Source organism: Calypte anna, chromosome 1, assembly GCF_003957555.1.
Source record: "Calypte anna isolate BGI_N300 chromosome 1, bCalAnn1_v1.p, whole genome shotgun sequence".
In the NCBI taxonomy this organism is placed as follows: domain Eukaryota; kingdom Metazoa; phylum Chordata; class Aves; order Apodiformes; family Trochilidae; genus Calypte; species Calypte anna.
Window position 1 is genome coordinate 125,995,365 of NC_044244.1, and position 22,826 is coordinate 126,018,190.

General features: G+C 41.3%; 1 protein-coding gene across 1 annotated transcript in view; it reads left to right on the forward strand.

The window, feature by feature from the left end:
• The first annotated feature begins 3,195 nt into the window (after positions 1-3,195).
• Positions 3,196-22,826, forward strand: part of MID1 (midline 1) — a 147,346-nt gene continuing 127,715 nt past the window's right edge. Inside the window, exon 1 of the mRNA XM_030450956.1 lies at positions 3,196-3,232. The gene's annotated coding sequence lies outside the window, so the exon portion shown is untranslated. The remainder of the gene's footprint in view (positions 3,233-22,826) is intronic.

Genomic DNA, 22,826 nt, shown 5'->3' on the forward strand with positions numbered 1-22,826 from the left:
GATCTGATGATTACTACCACTAACCAGACTTCAAAGATCATAAAGCTGTCAATGATTTGGTGTACTTCTTGGCCATTGGTCTTTAATCTTGAATTAACCCCATAAAAATATTCCAAAACTATCAGGCTCTCAATCAGGATTTTGGTCTCACTTATCTGTGCTCCCAGTGATGCCTGAATTTACATCCGGCCCCACCTCCTCTGCCTGCACTTGCCTCTGTAGTTTCTCACTGGACAGACTGTAGAAGTTTCCTGCTTCAGGCACAGATTCTTCTTTCACTTCCCCAAAGACAGTGTGACCTTCTCATGCATGCGTGAGCACCTGGGTTATAGATGTGAAACTGGATATTCAGAGGAAGGTGTAAAAAAAAAGCATCCACCTTTTCTTGCGACCCAAGTGAAAGCTCCTATTCCTCACAGCTAGCTGTACCATTATGTCTTTGGACACTGACTGCCTTCAAAACCAATTATTCTGTGGACTCTGTAACTTCCTCTCATGCCACTCAAAAGACCTTAAAATGATAAGTGCAAAATCTGGTTGTCTAGTCTACCACACATGGTATAAAATGCTCTCATGGGGGCTGAGCACAAAGCACATTCTTCAAAGGTGGAAAGTGAATGGGGGAATTAGAGTGGGGGCTGTGACACTTGCTTATTTCAGTAAGGAAAATATTACCCAACACACCCTGAACCTGTGTCAGTGATGAAATGTTTTTAAAATGTTTCTTTTTTTCAACACTAAAATGAGTTTTCATCCTGTAAAACAAACTCATTTTTTGATGCTGCATTTTTTGTTTTCAGAAGAACACAATTTCTGTCACATCCTGTAAGGAAGTCATGTTGCATATGCAAAGGTGTGCATTTATAGAAAAGTTCTGAAACTCTTTATAATAGTGTTGGTGTTCTTACTGAATCTTTTGTTATGTTTCTATATGAAACTCTGAAACTGTCTGCAGAACCCCCTTCTTAAAGCTCTGAAACCAAATGCAAAGTTTTGGGGTGAATCCTTCATAGTCCTTCTTAATACTGTAAGTTCTGCAACCTTTTGCTAAATCACTTTCCCTGGGGAAGTTTATCCGCAAGGCTCCAATTATGAAAAACATTTTTATGTTTTCTTTGAATGCATCCTGGAGAGGGTTCTAGATTCGACCACGGTAAAAGTTCTTCACATTCCACATACTTGTTTCAAGTGACACGTGTCCACTGGGCTATGTTTCAGGAACAGAGGGACAACATTCCTCTTAAGTGCTCTTAATGCACCTCACTCTGTGCACTGCAGCTGCTTTGAGCCTTTGTGCAAGTGTGCAGGACGGGACTGTCACTGGAGGATCACTAAGTGGTCTCCACATTGGCTCGTGTAAATGGCTGGTCTTACCCCTATGCAATGGGCTGATTTAATCCCTGGAGATAGTTGGTTTCTCTTGTACATTAGGCCATATAACTGGATCCTTCCACCTGGGGACACAGACCAGGCAAGAGCACATTCTGCCCTGGATAAGTGTAATAGTGCTGTACCTTGCACTCTCTCTCCATCTATGCTTTGCTTCTGAGCCAGACTGCCAATATTACACAAATTACTTTCTTTGGTTGCACTTGCAAGAACAAGCATTCTTGTCTTTAAAGGGAAAGCAACTGAATAAATTTTTCAGACCCTTTCTTCTTCTCCCTGTGACATACCCAGTGCTGGGGCTTATCATAAGTTAAAAGGAAATATATTTTAGGAAGCCTTTAATTAAAATGCTGGCAGCACATCATTGTAATGTTTTTTTCCCTGCAACTCAATTCAGTAAGATTACTTGTACTGATAGGAATTTTTCTGGATGGTGACTACTTTTTTTTTGCCTTGATAGATAAATCCCTTGCAGAAGCAAATCCATGGTACTGGGGCTTTTCTTCAGACATCAGATTCGTCTGATTGTCCCCTGAGATCAAAAGACAGATTTCCATTTAGAGTGGAACAGAGAGACAAGGAGGCTTCTGAACTGATACTAAATTAGAAGCAAAGAATTTAGAGACAAGTGGGTTGTAATATTTTGCAGGTTTGTCTTTCTCTACATTTGTTTATATTTTTTGTTCAAAAAAGGTGTAACTCAAACAGCAATGGCACTTAAGATTTGGGATTTTTCTTTTTGGCTTTTGTTTGATTATTTTAATGAAAGCCATCACGGGGCAGCAGATAAAAGCTGATCTCATACAAATCTGAAAAATAAACAAACAAACATTTTTTCCTTAAGGTTGCATTTGGGGTCCAGTATTATCTTATACCAGTAAGCAAGCTTCAGGAATGAGGAAATCACCCTCCTTAAAAAAGGGAAAGCAGATAACACTGCTAGCTAAGGATGATTAAACATTTGCCACTGAGACAAATAAAGCTTTTCAACAAAAGATTTCCAAAGCCTATGGGTTCACACACATACTTCTGTTCCTTCCGGCAGCCAGGCACTCGCTCCTGATGTAGAGGGCAGACAGGATTTTACTACTTCCTACTCATGTCATTATGTAATTTACTTTTTAATCTGACGTGAGGAAATCGGTGCTTCTGGAGTGCATGTGGCTCCGACTAGTAGGGGATATTACCACTTTACCGGGAGGCTGAGGAGTGTTTCTGCGTCACTCTGATGTTCGTTTCAACCGGACATTTACATTTTCTTGCTGAAGTCCTGGGAGCCCGTTAAGCTTTAAGCAGACCCAGAGCAGTTTAGAAGAGAATGGGAATAATCTCTTACACCGCAAATTGACTTCCCTCTTTGTAGCCCTAGACACTGTTTCCAGCTGCTTTCAGTCTTTTAAATCCCTGAAAGCTTTCCTAATCCTCATGTAGGCAGCCTTTATGTTCTCTACCTCCCTCCCCTTCCTCCTGATTGGCGAGGTTATTTCATGGCCTAATTCAGCCAACTACTACATCCCTGAGCTGCGGTTTGAAATAGGAGCCAGGCGGACAGTTGCCTCCCCGCTCCCGACTTCTAATAGGCTGGGGAAGGAAGGTTGGGAAACTTGACATTGTCTTAAGAAGAGTTGTTCCCCCGTCCCTCTGCCCCCCCCCCCCCTCCCCCTCTAGCAAAGGTTAAAAAGGGGGGAGGAAAAAAAAAATAATAATAGAGGGAGAGGAGGGGCTGGGGGGAGAAACTTGCTTACGGTGGGAAACTTGATGGATTTCTGCCCTGCCGACAGCAGAGCGGTGGGAGCAGCCCCTTGCCGGCTGGATGGATGATGGGAATCTCACCATGAGGCAGGTAAGAAGATGTTGGCCGTCGGGGCTGGACGGGCGAGGGGAGCTCCTTCGGGTTGTCGGGGCTCCCCTGGCCCGTCCGGCCCCAGGTAGGATCGATACAGGGCATGAAAGCGGTTCTGAGGGCTGTAAATCAGTTTTGAGTTTGCCGTGGGTTAAAGGCATTGTGTAGGCTGTCTCTCAGCCTCTGCTTGTGACATGCGAAAGGAAAGGACTCGGCTGTGTTGTAAGCCTAAATATGCCAATAATTCAGATAATTCAGACCGGGGGTAATGTATTAAACAGCTCTGCATGAGTTCCTTGCCTGCCAGTGCTTTAATCTCCTGATTGTATTAAAAAGTAGTACTTTCAATCTTACAGCTTCACGAAAGTACTTTTAAGATGGGGGTTCTAGGGAATCCCCCCCTTAAGATGAGGTGGGTTTTTTTTAAGGCTTCTATTCACCTGAGGAGACAAAAGGAGCCTTTATTCTCTTCCTCGCAGTTAAAAGGCACGGTGGCAAAATGTTTTTTGATTCTCGTTCATAGTTTCACAACAACAATGTGTGGTTACAAGAGCCTTGTGGGAGCAAGGAAAACTGGCTGGGCTGTATCTTAAGACTGAATCGGAGATCTCTCCCAGTTTAAAAAAAAAAGCCTTGCCAATCCACTTCCGAAACTTGCACTTAATATGCTATTTTCTAGGTAGGCAATAGGTAAATATGAGGAAACGAAGGACGTTTTCTAGGTTCTTTTCTGTGGGGTTGTTATTCATTCAGCTCTCAGTGGGACTTCTATAGTCCGTGTCCAGGGAATGAATGTGTGAGGATTTTGCACCTGTAGTGCAAATAGAGCATTTGTTTTCCAATCACTTTCTGAAACCCTGGTGAGAAATCCCGGCTTCCTTACACCGGTATTCTCTAAGTTACGGGAGGTGGGGAAGGGTGAAGAAAGAAAGAATATAGGTGATGGGAGGAGGAAAAGTATTTTTTTCTCTCACTAGGGAAAACAATACTTTTATAACTCTTTAAAGAGAGAGAGAGGAATTCTTGCCCTTGCAAAGCAAAAAGGGCATTTTATATACTGTATATCTCAAGTTGGTCAGTTGGATGCACGTAGTCATCAGGAATCATTATCACCACAAGAGGGTACTTTGGCACAGGGGGTTGCCAACGAGGGACGAGAAAGCAGCAGCAATGTTGCAAGATGGCAATAATAAAAAGTAAAATGCTCCGTCAAACATGCGCTTTACTCTCCCGAAATATTTCTACCTAGGGCAAAAGGCTTCATGGGCAATGAAGAGTCATAGACAGCGGGTTAAAATAAAAATAAAATAAAAACTAATAAAAAACAAGAAACAAACAAAACAAAACAAACAAAAAAAGCAAACAAGGCAGAGAAGTCAGGATAGGGGAGGGGCGGGGTGTATGCGAATGTTAATGCCCACACGTACCTTCCTTCCCCCCTCCAAAAGGGGAGGGGAAGGAGACATTCCAGCCTCAGAAGAGGTGCAGGCACAGGCGGGCTTATTCCTGCAGGGCCCATCCCTTTCCCGCCGGAGCGCAGCGAGGGCTCCGCGCCTTCCCGAGGCGGGCCCACTCCCGATCCCCCCCTCCTCCCACCGCACCGCTGCCTCCCGGGGCGGGCGGGGGGGAGGCGGCTGAAGCTCTGCCAGAGTTTGTTTAAACACCTGTCTGTCAGCGCGGGTTTTTTTAACCCCCGTGCCAAGTGAACAATTTGGAAGTATTTCTCCGGGTTCGGTTGGTTTGTTGCGCACAAATATTTTGGGTTTGGCAGGCGCGCCGCCAGGGCCTGAGGGGCAACATCCAGGGAGGTGGCACTCGGGGAAGGAGGGGGTGGGGGAGGCGGTAGAATTACGGGGTGCATGGGCCACCGCAGCAGACTTCAGCTTTTGGTAGGCACCGAGCATTGTGATGAGCTGTGAACTAGCCGTACCAAATGTTTAGGAATCTATTACAGCAGACTCTTAGAAGCAGGGGAGTTACGTGCAGCTAGAGGCTTTGCTCCTGCTTCTGGGTTGAAATTGTTCCGGGAAAAGAGGAATATGCAGAAGGTGCATTTTCTGTTGGCTCATTTATTGCCCTCCTATTCAGAGAAACAAAGAATTTCTTTTTTTTTTTTTTTTTTGCCTCATTCCCCCCCACAACTTTTGCCCAGCAATCCTCTATCTCCACAGTTTCCTTTCTGCCCGTCCTACCCTCCTGGTGCTCCCCCATCTCTGCACTAGGCTGCTATAAGGTAATGAGGGACCGAGTTAACTCCTTGTTAACTCCTGATGTATCTCCTTTTACCAGCGTCTGGCAGCAACAGCTCCTGGATTGCAAGGCTCTTGGTAGGAGCTGTAGCTCAATTTGGGGTTGCAGACTTAATCATCAAGCAGGCAGAGCATTGCAGGTGTTGGAATGAAGCCATGTATTGGGCTGATGACTGATGTGGCCAAAAGGTACTGAGCACAGCAAGACAAATGCATTTCCCTATTAGAAGTGCAGGACTTACTATAAAATTGTAATATGCAGCCTGTGGAGTTGGTAAGATTCAACCTACCAGTGCCACTATGCTGGGCCCATAAGTCTCTAGCAGGTAGCGGGTCAGTGTAAATGTTGAGATTTGTTAATGAGATGGTATAAATAAGGAAATTTTATGTAGCATTTGAAAACCTTGGCAAGAGGTGTCTTCTTGCTGTCTGATAAAATGATGTTTCATATAAACCTCAGTAACCAAAATGGGGAAATTTCTGTTCTATTGCTGTGCATGAAACATCAGAAAGTACACCTGAAAAAGAAAAGTACACCTGTCACCCTGTAGAAGTTTAAGCAATCACAAGAAGTACACCCATTTGAGTGTTCTAGGGTGCTATAAGACTAGCGTTAGGAAGTAGTAGTGCAGGTTTTTAAAGCTATCTAGCATGGTCACAAGACAAAAAGCCCAACTTACCTGACAAGAAAAATTCCTTTGCAGGTAAAACATTTTCTGCTTTTCAGAGTACTTGGTACAGTTTCTTACTTAAAAGGAAAATCCTAAGTAAGGAAAACTGCAAGTGACAAAACTCCTGAGAAGATGCCAGTTTCATGTGGCTGGTCATGGTTATGTGGCTGGTTTCCGTTTGCTGCAGAACTGGAGAGGGCACTGTGGGCTCTGTTTTAAATTCCTCCTGTGAAGCCTACTTCACAGAAAATAAAATGTTTGAATTTTAATACTTCATTTTATTCACTTTTGCCCACAACATATCCCTGATGCGCAGCTTGTGGGAATGTCATTGAAGTCCTGTTGACTGTGATTGAGGCATGCTTGAGCCCTTTGTCACACAAAGAGGTTCAATAAAATGACTGCTAACTGACAGGCCACATAAAAATGAAACACTCTGTTTGTAAGGCACATAAGGCCATTACAGTTATTTATCATGACTGCAGTCGTATAGCTTTTATCATGCATATAATTCACTCAGTGAATAAATGCTGCATACAATATCAGTGCAAAACACATGCAAATTTCAAAATCATCCCCTTTCCTTACTGCTGTCTAGGTATCTAGCATGTGTTTCTTATTTCTTATTTTCTTTTGCATACAATTTAAAATTCTTAACGTGTTCTTCAGTAGAAAAACTGTATTCCAATCCTGAGGTACTGTATGCCTTAGCCTTGCTTCAGAAAATTCTTTTTTAAAGTTCATCCTGAGATGTTTTGTTGTTTGTTTGGCCTGTAAGGGAAGAATGTGCATCTTGGAGAAAGATGCCTTTTTTTGTGTGTGTACTGGGCAGAATAAAGAAAACAAGTGTACAGAGTCCGCAGGCTGGGAGTGTATCAGTTAATTAGTGGCTGGACATTGCTCTGTAGGAAGCCTGGCATGGTTTTTTGTGCGTGTGTGTATGTGTGTTGTCTGCTCCCTTTGATCACTTGTGTGGTAAATAGACATGCAGGGTAGCTATAGCAACATGTGCTGTAGGTTGGTGGGAACAGAGGGGACGAGATCCCCGGACAAAGGGTAGTTTGTTAGAGTGGTTGGTTCTGATTAGGAAAAGGTGGCAACAATCAGGGCATTTACAAACATCAGTTTTGCAAAACGCAAATGGATGTTACCAGTTTCAAAGTGACGTTTTTTTCTGTATCTCTGAAAGACCAGATCAGATGGAAGACTGGGGAGGAGGGGGGAGGGATAATAAAAAGCAGAAGCAAAACACTGTAACACTTCTGAATGTAAAAATGTGCACGCTGGATGTGCTTTTTCTGGTGTTGCTGCACCACCTTTGCATTTTGCAAGGAAGCAAATTACCTCAGATGATGCTACAAGTAGTAGTGTTTTTTAAATCTGCCTTTAAAGATGGAACGGTGATAACTTGATGCTATGTTGTACATCTGATCTATTACCTTTCTCCAGTTTCTAGAGGTCCCATGTACCATTTGTGATCAAAAGATACTGTACCCATTTCAGCATCCTACCTGTAGAGGTCAGACTTGAAGTTCTCAAAGTCGTCACTCAGAATTTCAACCTAAAGCGAATACTATACAAACAGCCATAAGCTACTTTTCCCAGTAAGCTCATTTTGAATATTCTTAAAATAATCTTGGTTTGTCAGAGTCAGGGTATTAAGTAACAGCGTTGTGCATTGATGGCAGTCTGAAATACATCAAATTTCAGCCTCGCCTCGGATCTTGAACAAAGCCAACCTAAAGCTTTTATTAGTGCCTGAATTATTTAGATGTGTATCTCCCTCTCTCTGATCCCCACCAGGTCTCCTACCTTTGATGAGATCTGTCTCCAGCTCTCTCCCTCCCTCCTGCCCGGGACTCTGCTGGGCTGGCTGCCGGCTTCCTCCCGCTGCCCAGTCCAAGGGCTTCCCCATTGGGGAGGGACTGGGAGGCAGGCAGGCAGCGGGACAGAGGGCTTCAACAACTTCTGAGCCCTGCAAAAAGTTGTCAGACCTCACAGTCCCTCGGCAGAGTAGCACCAGAGGTAAGGGGTCTGCTGCAGCCCGGGGTCGAGGAGAATGAACTGCTGGGAATGAGGAGCTGGCGGTGGTAAATGCTCAGGGGGTGTGCAGAAACTCAGTAAATGCTTCAGCGTGTGGAGAAACAATTTGATTTGGCTGAGGGTGAAGGCTGAGCTGTGGGAGAAAGGAGCAGACCTGTGTTCACATACAACCATGTGAATAGCCTTTTGAATGTGGGCTGGAGTTTGTTTGAACTGAATTGCAGGCTTCTTAGGCTACTCCTTTCTTTAGCCTGGTCTTGGGTTTGAAGTCCTTTATTACAGTTGTGCAGCTTAGAGCTTGTAATGCTTTAGCAAGCTGTAAGGAATTACTGTATATCCCCGAGATCCCTGGCTTGCAGTGCAGAATCCACCCTGTCTGAAAGCTGGGAAAGGCACTGAAGGGTAGGAAGCAGATTTTGATCTCTTTTCTAAACAATAAAAATAGCTCTTAATTCTTTAAGATCATTTTCCTATTTGCTGTCATGGTTGTTTATCGTTATATTTTTGTATCTTCCCAGGGAGATGAGAGATGCCAGAAAAGCTGGCAAATAGGCAATGTTTGTTCAGCCCTGAAGTATGATGAAACTTTTTTGGTTGCATAAGTGTTGAAATAGTTGAGTGCAAGAACAATTTTAAGATAGCAAAACAAATAAAAGAGAGTCGAGGCTTTTATTCCTGGCTTAGTGGGACAATAAATTAGGAGATCCATGGGGCTGATAAGATTTTTCATTGTGGTGTGATAGACTCTAAAGAAAATACTTCTGGAGGGGTATTTCATCGACCCAGGAAGGAGCTGGTGACAAGCTATGACAGTCTCTCCACATTTTGGGGCAGGGGGACCAATATGTTCCTCATGCTTCTGGTGGTGCCGACAGCCTCCAGTCACACTGCAGCCCCTGCACCTGCGGGCCCAGGGCATCTCCCCCCCTGCCTCTCTTCAGCATCCCAAGCAGGTGCTTATGAGTAATGGCATTAAAATGGCTCTTCTGAGCTGCAGGTATTTAATTACTGAACAGCTGCAGAAGGAGCACTAAGGAACCCCCCACCAGAGCAGTAGGTCATACTCATTTGTGATACTGGCAAGCTAATGCACTACTTAGATCCAGGTGAAGAGAGAGTTTGCTCACATGAGACCCTTCTCACCATCTCTGGGATGCCCCTTTCTATTGTTTTTCTTTTGTGTGTGTGTTTTTTGGCTGGTTGGTTGTGATGTTTGGTTTTTTTAATTATATTTTTTTATTAGAACCTTTATTCTGAGCATTACCCGAGACTGATGCTTTTCTTCCAAAAAATACTGAGAAATCAGCATATTGTATGGCAAAATGGTTCTTAAAAAATTCTATTCTTAATGGTTGTTTGATACAAAAGCATGATCCCTCTTTTTTTGCTGGTTTTGGTTGGTTGGCTTTTGTTTTGTGTATTTTCTTTTTTCTTCCTGAGAGGTAATTGGAGACCTAAAAAATGGAAGAAGAAAATAAAAAGATAAACACTACACACGTTCATATTAACATATATTAATATATATTTTTAGAATTGGACTTGCCAAATCCAACTCCTCTGTAAGAACATCTGTCAGCAGCCCAGTTTCAAGGCAGTCTTTATCACCAAATAAGATTCGAAAGTGTCAGAAGGGGTTTTATCACTGGAACATAATGGGTTTTCCCCCCTAAGGTTATGCTGCTATTGCAGATTCTGTGTGTTCATCAGAAAGATGTAAAATCTAGTGAAAACTTTGGCTTTTTGGACCACTGAGGTTTGCCTCTTTCTCCTCCCTCATCTTTTTTCCTCCTTCCTGACCAGCCTCAAGCTCTCAGGCTGGTCTCTGGTCCCACCTCAGCTCTAGAGGCAGGGATACAGTCCAGTACCACTCCTGCTTCTCATGTACCTATTGAAACAAGTGACTGTAAAGAGTTAATGGGTTAATTTCTAACTGGATAACCTCAGAAGTGTAGTCTAAGGCAGAGATTTCAAACTGGCAGTTAAGCAGTTCAAAAGTGCACTATATTGTTTTGGTCTAATTAACACAACATGGTGATAAGACATTAAAGAAGAATGACAACACTATACATTGATAACAGGGAACATTAATGCCTGCAGACACAGTCTACATTGTAAAAAGCTGAAAAAAAGAGCTTATTATGTTAGATAGGTCAATGTGATTTGACCTAGTTTTGCTTTGCTGCCTGGAAATTATGTCAGTATTCGTTATGTCATCTCCTTGGATGAGCAATTTAACATCCTTTTTGCATTTCGGTGTTGTCCTAATATTTTATATATATTTATGTACTCTCTAAATGGATCCTTCAGGCTAATTCTAGAGACCTGTGAAAAACTGATTCAAAACCTCCTGAAACTGGCTTTCCTTTTATTTTTTTTTTCCTCTGTGAATTTAGTCACAGAAAAATTATAGCTATAATTCTGAAAAGTATCTCATCCCTTTTGCATGTAGGAATCATTAAAGTTAATGAATAAAGAATTACTGTATTAGCTTACCTAGCCATGTATACCTTTCCCATGCAGGTTTTGCGTTGCTAGAAAACAGCATTTTTAACTGTACCTGGATGTGTATGTAAAATAGGGTGAATTATAAGAATCATGCTTTCCGTGTGAAATCAGTATTTCTCTTGGAAAAAATGAGGTATTTTTTTTTTAGTCTTCAACAAAATCGAAAGGACTTTCCTTCATGCTAATGTTTATGCTGGTTTTTTGTTTTTTCTCTCCTACCATCTGGAATTGTAAGGCAATACGTTTTGGTTGCCAGGACTCAAATTGTGGTACATCAGGGAACAACTAGAGGATTAAATGCACTGTTCTTTGCTCTAATGGAAAAATAATCTGTTGCTGTTACACCTAATTATAGTATTTTGGTAAGTGCTAGCAAAGGAAAGCTCTGTCTCTTCCTTAGCATTACCTATCTGTCTACAGCTGTGCCCCTTTACTGGTGTGTAAGGCATGTAGGGTATTGCAACCCTCTATCTTTTGCTTCTTAGATTTCCTTGATCCTAAGGGGAAGATCTGAAAACTGATTTTGCTTTTTCTGAAGTCAGTTCCAATGGGCAGGTGGGATAGAATCCTCCTTCAAAACACTGTGTTCATGTGTTTATCCAAGAAGTATGCCTGGGAGTAAATTCACACTTGTGAAGAATGCTAAACAGACCACATCGACAGCAAAACCAGTCTTTATTTCTTGGGGCTTTTTTTTTTATAATTTTTTTTTAATTAGAAATTTCTTTTCGAGTTTCAGCATGCGCTTGTTTCTTGCAGTGTTGAAATATTTTAATGAGGGAAGAGGTGTACAAGTTCCTCAACATTTCTTCACAAATACATCTGCAAAAGGTCCTACTTACTCAGATTTTTCAGCTCAAGTAAAATTTAAAATTGTAATAGCTATACTTTGGATGCAAATGCTTTATGTCCCTTGTTAGCCAGCTTAATTGGAACAAAAGCCCGATAAGAATGAGTGTTCAGAGGTGCCTCTTCTGTGCTATAACATTTACCCTTGATCCCTAATTAAGCCTCCTTACTGAAGGTTAAAAAATCCTCCCATAACATACCTCTCCTTGAATGTCCTGACTGCATAAGAAGCTGTCATGGGGGAAGTCTGCTATTGCCTCCCGTACTCCTCCACCCTTTCAAGCAAACTGAAGTGTGAACTGCTTATGAAAGTTTAGCAATGACTGGAAATAAATATCAGATATCCCCAGAGCAGTAGAAGCCTCATGCCTGTGGGAGAAGATGGTTGTGGACTGATATGACAGCCAGCAAGACTGTGCATGGATATAGGGATTCACAGAGTTCTGTTTGGACTTCGATGATTACCTGGTCCAACCTTCTCTTCAATACAGATCACTAAAGTAACTTAGAATCATAGAATTGTCTGGGTTGGAAGGGACCTCAGAGATCATCGAGTCCAACCCTTGAACTTAATCAAATCTGGAGCATTTCCAGCACACAAGAGTCCACCACTTCCCTGGGCAGCTTCTACCCATCTCCAGCTGCTCTCATGGGGGAGAATTATTTCTTTTTTGTGTCCAGACAGAATTTCCCTTGAAGCAGCTCATGCTGACTGCCTCTTGTCCTGTCAGCGAGCATCCTTGTGAAGAGAACAATTCCTTTTCCTCTATAACTAATTTTTTAGATATTTAAAGTGTGATTAGATCCCCCTTAAGCCTTCTGTTTTCCAGGCAGAACAAACAGGGTTCCTTCAATAATTCTTCATACATGAAGTTCCATCATCCCCCTGATAATCCTGGTAGCCTCTGCTGGATCCTTCTCAATTTCTTCAACTGGGGGGACCAAAAATGGCCACAGTATTCCAGGTGTGGCCTAGTAAGTGTCAAGTAGCCTGAAACAGCCATATTCCTTGATTTAATGACTGCTAGTGCAGTCTAGGAGACAGCTGGCCACCCTCTCTGTCAGGGCACACCGCTGGCTCCCGTTCAGCTCACTGCCTGACACTATTCCCCCCGGGTCCCTTTCAGCAGAGCTTCTCCTAAGCTTATCAATCCCCAGGTTGTGCTGCTGCTTGGAGTACTTCTTTCAAGGTGCAGGACATCACATTTATCTTTGTTAGAGCTCAAAAGCTCATGTCTGAATTGTGAAAGTTACTTTAGGGTCTCCAAGAGAAGCTCCCTGGCCAATGTAACAAAACCAAACCAAAACCAAAACAAAAACCTCCAAAAAAACCCAAACCTCAAAACCCCAAACAAATAAAAAAAACCCCACACAAAACCAAACTAAAACAAAATAAACAACCAAACAAAAAGAAACCAAAAAAAAATCAAGCAAACAAAAAAAACCCCACCAACCAACCCCTCCCCCAAAAAACAACCCCAGAAAACCCAAACTTTTTCTCCTTTAGCTTGGTCTTATTGCATGATTGGCAACAAAGGGCTTTAGTTGTTTCTCATGCATCATCTGTCTTTCTGGACCAGAAATCCTGAGGTATTAGATCATGGATCTTGTCTCATTTATCTGTGTCCATGATTTTTTTCTATTGTCTGTTTCTATGAACTTGTACCTGTAAATATTGTAGAGGAGTTAGCTTTAGGAAGGCAGATTGTGTCGTTGTGGTCTAGAAAATCTGGAAACTGTTACTGAAGGAAAGAGGTTTGTGTAGAAGTGCACTTTATTTCCCTGTTTATCTTGAGCTGATGGAGTAGATATGCCCCAAGAGAATCAATAACGAATGCTGATGATATTTCCCTTAGGGTTCCCGTGAGTTTTCAGACTAATTCCAGTACATTCTCCTAGTCCTGCAATTTTTTACCTCTTCGGATCAAGCCTTGCTGCCCCAGCCCTGTTGCTGTTCTAGGATTTCTATTACAGATGCCTCACTTTCCTGTCCCCAGTTTTTGGCTTCCATCTTTAACCTCCTACTCCTTTCCCAGACATCTGGACAACACCAGAGCTCACAGGAGCTGTAGGGAAAGCCCAGAGGGAGGAGAAGGGTCTTGAGGAAAGGGGAAATGTCACCTTAATCCCTCTCCTTTTTGAATGTGTTTTTAACCTCATCAGGGAGGTAGGTTTTGCCAGCCAGGGACTCTTGTGCAGATCAGTGTGCAGCTAGAAATTTGAGCACGACAAAGAGGAAAACTGGTAGCAATTTTTTTGTCTTCCCTTCCTTTTAACATTGAACTGGAACAGAACAAGAAAATTTTGCTTGAAAATATTTTTGAGTCTTGCAAAACATCTTTTTTTCTGATGTTTGTGCCACTGATTGTTGCTACACTGGAAGATAACTACATGGATTAGCCTTTTGAAGGTACTTGAGAAGAGGTAAAGAAAGGGTAGCTCTGGCTGTGTGTTACCCCCCCATAACAACAGCTTTTTTTTTTTTTTTTTTTTTTTTTAAATACCAGGGTGCATTCCTGAGACTAGACTGGGTTACTCAAAAATTGCAGAAGACAGGGACAGAGAGAGGCCCAGAGGGAAAACAATTTGTGGGAGTCAAGACCAGGAGGAGGAAAGGACAAGGACCAGGAAAGATTGCCAAAGTTTCTTATAGCTGTGTTACAAAAGTAAAGGAAGGAACTTTTATACATAAATCATGAATGAAGCTTTTTTGCAAATGTTGAGGATGAAAATAGGACTTTTCAGTGCTACGGAATCAGATGTTGCTTTGGCAAACACAGATGCAAAAAAAGAGGAATAGTCCATGAACTTAAAGAAGTTGGAGGCAAAGAGAAGGAGGGCACTAGACAGAAAGGTAAGGAAGATAAAGACCCCTGAAGGCATGCAAAGGAGATTAAACACAACAGCTGCTGCAATTTTCCATTCTTTTCTCCTTTAAACTGTGATCTATCTCTTCTTGAAAAAACTATTCCTGAAGGTACCTGTCCTTTATAGACCCCTTTGCTTTGCAGTGTAAAAGTGTAATGGGATGATCAAGGGAGTATTGTTTTATAAATCCTCTGGAAAAACATTTTCCTTGCAAGTTTTTCTTTCAAATGGCTATCGAAAGCCAGTGCAGTATTCTGGGTTGTTAGGTTTTTAACATCTTTAAAAGTAACTAAAAATATGAGTTTTCTGATCTAACTGCACAGTTTTTGGCTTTTTCAATCTTGAGGTCATTACCTAGTAGGTCTAAATAGATGTTTTCTACCAGGCACTGAAAATTTGCACATACCTTGTTAGAAGGCTACATAATCTGATAAAAAGTCAATGTACCTATAACTGTATGCATCTTCGTTTCTGGAGTTTGTAAGCCAGACTTGTGGAGCAACATTGCTGTAAAAAATTCTACATTGCTGTTAAAAAGGGCTTCATTCCACTTATAAGACCATTACCCTTCGTGTTCTTGTAGATCTTCCAGTGTATGAAACAAGACTCATCCTGCACAAGCGACAATCTGCCTGGACATAAAAACAAGCCCATGTTGCTTTATTTTGCAGAAGTTTGAAATTTTTGCAGAAGTTTGAAATTTTTGCAGAATTTATCTTGGTTTCCAAAACCAAAGTTTGTTCCACACAATGTTATGACTGCACTTATGTGGGAATACTTTTTATGACAAAGACATTTGATTTTGTGATACATCATCTCAGTAAAAAGTAAGATGAAAGATGTGGCACTAGTTAGAGGCTTATATGGCGTGGACCAGTACTATAGAATGCTGTTCTTTGGGCCAGGCATAAGTCCAGCAATTAGAGTTGAAAGGTCACTGACTTAATTATTTTTCTCAGCGTTGGGCTGTTTCATTTGAAAGTGCTGCTGAAAAGCTGTTTATTAGAGATTTTAAAAGTACATTTTAATGTGCTTTGCTGGGCAGATACTCACTAAGTGGTATTAGGATGGTAAATGCACTGTAGCAAATCAAGCGACCTTGAGGATTTAGTACTATTTACAATAGAGTTTTGTTTACTTACTCTTTTCTCTTTCTTTTGTTAGGTGAAAAGGTTATACATGTCTTCAGGTGATAATGGACAAATTATTTAATTTAATAGGGGTGGTTTTGCTCCAAATCGGAAGGTCAAGACTCTTTCCCTAGTGTGTGGGAAAGAATGATACTCAAGAGTGATTAACACTCGGAGGAAATTTCTCAGAGTTTATTTTGGCTGGTCTACAGTTAACTCCCTTGGCTAATGGTGTGTCTGACTCCATGTCAATCACCATTTGCAGAGCTTAACTCTGAATAGAAGTTATTGGTCACATATGTTGGCCTGTCGATTCTTGTTTTGGAAACTGGGTGCAAAAATGGCACATGGGTAAATTGTAGCGTTTCGGGGATTTTGTTTCTATTTTGTTGGTGTTGAAAGACTTCAATTTTTATAAAAAGGAAATATACTGAAATCTTGGTGGAAGTCTTCTTATATGAAGTAGGAGACTCTCCGTGCCACACAACTTTGTTTTGAAGGCAGGAGAAGTTTGAGAGAGGGGTTGGCAATAACTCAACAGATTTCCCTTGGCTGTTGCCACTTCTGCCTTGGCTGACAAATGGGTGCCATATGAGGAGTCTCTAATGTTATTAGAGATTGTATATGGATAAAAGTTATGACCTGACATCATACCTTTCATTGTTGTTGATAATTACTGTTGGCTAGGCTTGTTTCTGTAAAGAACTGGAGAGGAGGCTGCTTTTTTTGTCAGTAGACCATTAGCTGATGTGGGGTGAAGGGCAACTATGACATTCTGGTGTACTGCTGCCAAGAGAGTCTCAAGTACCACAAATCCTGTTAATCAGGAAGAGGAGCTGGACAATGACATACCGGAGAGCTTTTTTTGAAAAATTTTGTCATGCCTTGGTCTTATCTGAAAAGGGATTGAAAGATGTTTTGAAGTTTACTTGCGGTTTTATTCACAAAAATAAACTTGTGATATTGTTAATTTAAGAAGGCACTGGAGACAGCTCCTTACCATGGGGTTGAAATGTATACTGTGTCTTTATGGAATATGATTTTTTTTAATGATACTCTCTTCCCTAGCAATAGCCATTCTTTCTGTTCTCCATCAAAGGAGGAAGTGAAAAAATTCACATTAAAAAAAAAATTGTGAAATTTTATGTCAGGCCAGATAATATAAAAGAATCTTTATAAAACATAAAATTGAAAACTTTTTAATTTTATTAAAAGTAGAATGAGTTTCATTGTTGAAAAGCAAATCTCCAGTAATTAAAAGTGCTTAATCTGATTGGTTCTGCTGACCTCAGAAATAACAGAATTGGTCTTTTTTATAGCCACGGGATTACTATTCTATTTTAGCTATTCTGAAAAAAATCATAATGGGGTGGATTAACATCCTTAGCCTAGCCCATAGTGAGGATCTTGCTAGCTACCTTAAGGTAAACATTTCAGGTACCTTTGTTTATTCATAGGCTTTTATAACAAGATAGTTAACCTGTTTATATTTTACTTCTTCCCTTATGCCATCCCTGTGCAGACAGACATGCACATACCTTTCTAAGAAGTGAAGAAAAATGGCTTTAAAAGTTTCATGAAGCATTAACAGCAAGCTATGTTCAGATATCATTCAGTGTTTGTCCTGAAGCAGCTATCAACACAACATTTAGTAATGATATGTAGATAAGAACAAGGGAGCAATTCCAAACTGGAATGCAATTGCTTAAATATTCCAGCAATGATGTTCCAGTAGTTCAGAAAAGTACAAAGAACACCTATTCTCCAAATCCTCATTTTACAAGTAATGAAATGAGTCATAGTACCTCATAAAATATTTTAAGGAGATGGTATAAAAGATCAAAAGCCATAAAAACCTTAGAATGACTCAGAATGAGGGAGATAAATTACTACTGTCCTTGTGCTATTAGGAAATTCTTTTGGGGCAAATTGCACATAATACGAGGAGGTGGACTATGCTTATCCCAAGAATGGTAGCTCCACAAAATACACTCTAAATCCCCAAGTCTGTCCTGGGGAATGATGCATTATGGATTTAACTCTGAGAATGTAAAATGCGATGATCACATTTTCCAAATATTCAGAACATTTCATTTCAGTGAATGAAGTAATTCACAGATGTTTTATTATGCCCAAATTTGGCTGTGGTTTAAAGCATCATGTTCAAGGTTTGGTGCGTGACTGTATTGTTAATATTTTGCCTGTTTATCTTTTAAATGCAAGTATGCTGAGACAGGAAGCCTGGACTGGGTCAGTGAGTGGGTCTGTTACAATTTCATGTCTCTGTATGTCCATACTACATCTGAGGAGTTACTTATTCATGTTGTTTTGGTGGTGACCCCAAGATAACAACATAGACGTAGGTGTGAAGTTCAACATAGACCCCCAGTTCTACTTTCAGATCAGCCACTATAAATAACGTGTAGTGACCCCTGCTACCTCATGATGTTCAGCAAGGCCAAATGCAACATCCTACGCTTGGGTCAGGGCAATCCCAAGCACAAATATAGGTTGGCTGGAGACTGGATTGAGAACAGCCTTGAGGAGAAGGGCTTGGAGCAGCTGGTGATGAAAAGCTCAACATGAGCAACCAGTGTGTGCTTGTAGCCAAGAAAGCTATCTGAATCCTTGGCTACATCAAAAGAAGCACAGCCAGCAGGTCAAGGGAGGTGGTTCTACCCCTCTACTCCGCTCTCATAAGACCCCACCTGGAGTCCCGTGTCCAGTTCTGGAGTCCTCAGCACAGAAGGACATGGAGCTGTTGGAGTGAGTCCAGAGGAGGGCCACAAAGATGATCAGAAGGCTGGAGCACCCCTCCTACAGGGACAGTCTGAGGGAGTTGGGGTTGTTCAGCCTGGAGAGGAGAAGGCTCCCAGGAGACCTTATGGCAACCCTTCAGTACCTGAAGGGGCCTTCAGGAAAGCTGGGGAGGGACCTTTTACAAGGGCATGTAGTGATAGGACATGGGATAATGATTTTACACTGGAAGAGGGGAGATTTAAGTTAGACATTAGGAAGAACTTTTTTACTGTGAAGGAGGTGAGACACTGGCACAGGTTGCCCAGGGAAGTTGTGGCTGCCCCCTCCCTGGCAGTGTTCAAGGCCAGGTTGGATGGGGCTTTGAGCAACCTGGTCTGGTGGGAGGTGTCCCTGACCATAGCAGGGAGGTTGGAATTAGATAATCTTAAAAGTCCCTTCCAGGTGATCAGTGATCTGATTCTGTGATCCCCTGGTGACCTCAGGAGAAAAACACAGATTCAATGAGTTTATGCTGGTAACTCTCTAGTACCTGTCTGTACTTCCATCCAAGTGCGCAGAAGCTCAGGGATGCCTTCTGGTAATCAACTGGGAAGCATCATGGAGGAGTTCAGCTTCAGCTGGAGAAACCACAGAAATCTTAGAAACCAGACAATCTTAGAAACAGAAACAGGAATTCCAATCTGAACATTGGTGTGAAAAACATAGACTGAAAATTGTAAATACCCGAGTGAGCCCAAGTTTATCTACCATAGTAAGTGGATTTTACATGGCTGGCTCTAAATCTGTGTCTTTATTATTTAAACCAAGGAGTGGAGGGGATACATAAAAGACTGCTTCCAGAATTAAACCTTTCCCAACAAAACCTTGCATAAATAATCTTTATCTTCTGTGCATTCTTCAAACTATTTATGGGTTGACATCGTATGAGTTGAAGCATCCTGGTGTTATGTGGGATGTTCACTTTTACTTAAGGAAGAAAAGTGATGGGAAGCCTTTTAAGATATTGTGGTGAACTATTTTTTTTATTAAGCATAGGTGTGATCTAGGCAGAACAATACAGAATAATGGGAATAATATGAAGCATTGCTTCTGTCTGAGAATTCAGTTTTAGTGAAGGAGTGATGTGTTGGTGTTTCAGCAGCATCTAATGCAGTATGAGGGGGCAGGGTAGGGGAAAGGCATATCGAGATTTTTAAGAAAACAATAAGAAATTCATGCTAGCCTGAAATCCAATAGTATTTTTAGTTTTCAATGCTCTCCCCTCATACTTTTTAAAAAGATTAAAATTGAAGTGTTTTTTAAAAAGAATTTTTATTTAAAGAATTTGTTCTCTATATTTTTAAAAGAAATATTATTTACAGGAGACAGCAAAAGTCTTTACTGCCTATTAAAGACACTTTTAAAAACTGACAAACAGGAAATCTAAATGTGATCTTCTGTAGGTTTAAACAAAGCCATTTTATAAGCATTTTCATATAATTAAACATTTGCAAGAGATTCAATGAGCCATTTGAGGTGCATGAGGAAAGGTCAAATTCCCCTTGAGAAGTGGGCCAATGGGAACCTAATGAAATCAGGGCAGTGCTTGTATCAATATAAATTGGGTGATGAATAGATGGAAGGCAGCTCTGTGGAGCAGGACTTGGGAATGTTGTTGAATGAGAAGCTCAACATGAGCTGACAATGTGGATTTGTAGCCCTGAAAGCCAACTATATATTGGGCTGCATCAAAAGAAGCATGGCCAGCAGGTCAAGGGAGGTGATTCTACCCCTCTACTCTTCTCTTGAGGCCTTACCTGGAGTACTGTGTCCAGCTCTGGAGTCCTCAGCACAGGAAAAACATGGAGCTGTTGGAGTGTGTCCAGAGGAGGGCCACAAAAATGGTCTAAGCAATGTCTTCCACGAAGGCAGGCTGAGAGAGGTGGGTTGTTATGCCTGAATAATCGAAGGCTCCAGGAAGATCTTATTTCAGTACTTAAAGGGAGCTTATAAGAAAGATGGGGAGAAACGTTTTACCAGGGCCTATAGTCACAGGAATAGGGACAAGTGACATTTTATTCCCATACTGTCCTCATTCTAGCCAGAGCCTGAGGACTGGATACTCTCTAGTGGCAAAAAGTCATTATTAAGTGCTCATCTAGAGCTCTTCATCTGGTTACTTTCATCTGATCAAACATCACGTGCACCAGCATCAGTTAGCAATGTGGACTGAAATTTGAGTAATGGAGTAGATTGATAGATTGTTTAAAAATGTTCTGATCACCTCAACAAAAGCACTAGCAGGAAGACAAAACAGCAAGCACAGGAGCTTATGCTTTGCAAGTGCACAGATATCCTTGAATTAGCATATGCATTTGAACTGCTCATTTCCCTAATACTGCTTTCCAAACCAGGCTCATCCTGAGTACTGATGTTAACAATGCAGGTACAGTTAATGAGCAAGTCATGCTCAAACAACTCCTAAGGCACAATCGTTGTGATTATCCCTCAAACGAGGAGGTTAAGTTATATATGAGTGAACTTAGGTATTCTGAGCACAGTAAAAATCATGAAGGGCAGACTTAGCAGGAGGAAGATGGTTTGGGGTCATAGGAGTACTAATGCTAAACAGTGTTATAGTGCTAATCCTTTTAACCTACTCTCTGAGCTTTGTTGCCAGGCCCCTATTGCAGGCTGATTATTCAGACTTCTCTCTGTCTTCCCAGGCATCCATTTCGAGCAGAGCTGCCTCTTTCCATAGTTATCTGGGACCTGAATGGCAAAAGGCAGCTAGTGTTTCTTCAAGGTGGCAGACAGCTTTTTACTGTTAAAACGCTGTAATTTAACCAAAGGTACGGAATATCTGCTGGCCAAGCATATGAATGTCTTTTGGGAAGCTATACTGCTCAGAAGTATGGGAGTATTGTATCTGTGTTGCATTCTTTCTTATCTCTGCTAACCATGGAAGGATCTCTTCTATAGAAAAGCTCAGGAGTACATAAAGGCACCCTTGTTTCTTGGAGTTAGTGAAGCTATGAAACGCATGAACTTTACCCCTTGCCTCTACAAAAGGTCTGCCAGTTCTATGAATTTTAAATCCATGGGAATTTTTTGTTGCCCTCGGCTGTTGAGTTTCAATGGCTAAAAGTCTTTCTGAAGTGATGCTTGAATGCTGTTTTTCTTTATAGCCTCCAAAATGACACCTCATGCTTTTCTTGCATTCATAACACTGAGAAAAAGATCAACAAGTGTTCTCTGTTCAGATAACCATCATATATAATCTGGTCTGTTTGGCTGTTTGAATTGTTTGAATGTAGTGATTTAATGCCAAGTCCAAGAAGTACTAAAATGTGTTTAACAGTCTGTTGTTTTAAAATCTGGGGATAAAAAAGCTGATGTTATGATCCGTGAAGGAGCTGCACATACAAACTGGGCACAAGAAAACTGGAACTGTTTCCTGTGTAATGATCCATGCATGGCAAAGATTGTAAGGAATGGCTGGCATCAAAGAGCTATCTGCAGTGATGGAGTCATTTTATGTTCCATTAAGGCCTTGTTGTTTTAGTACTTCAGCAAAGTTACACTGCAGGAAAAAGTGGATCTGGTTGCATAACTTTGGGAAGGAAGAAAATCAAATTTCAATGTGTTTGGCTATCATTTAGAGGAATTGCATCCAGCAAATTCTGATTTTTAGCAGAGTGTTTTGGAGATGAAAGGAGGGAAACTTCAGTTTGGTAAAGAACTTGTTTCATACTTAGCACTGGAAATGTCAATGCACATGTTGGCAGATGCAAACACCACTTCTTTGGCTATGTGACTGCAATTTCATTTTTGCTTACTTAAGATGATGAGCAGAACAGCCAGTATTTCCAAAAGTAACTAGTGACACATTAAAAAGATCTAAAAGATTTAAAAGAGTACTGAACACTTATTCCTCTAAAAAACCGGTCACAAGCTGGACATAAAAAATGTATACTCTTGTATACACTTTTGAAAATGTAAGTCACAGTACAAAAAGGGAAAGGGAATGAAATCTGCTTTCAGTTTCCCCATCTGTATTAGAAAACAGTATCATAAAAAAATATTCCAACATATATGCAGGCTACTGCATCAGAAAACCAAGGATTCTAATTTGGAAGCTTAGATAGGTCTCTCCTACCCATATTTTCTTGTACAGGGAGTACTGTGACTCATGTCAGACAATTTATCCATCAATTCCCCATTGAGAATCCAACCTTAGTATTATGTAAACTGTCAAACATCCTTTAAATATATCCAGTAGAACCCAACAATAAGCCTTGTGTCCAGATTTCTTTATGCAGTGATGCATCCAGATTGAAGAAGTATCTTCAAAGAGACTGCTGAAACAAAAGTGTAGTTAAACACCAGACTGACAAAATGTGCAGGAACTTCTCCCCTTAGCTTCCTTCCAGGTTCCTATTGCAACCACAGCAACATCTTTCCTCGGCCAAGGAAACAACAGGTTGGGCAATGCTGTGGTCACTGGCTGTGTAGGTGACCCCGAGCAGCCTTTTCCTGG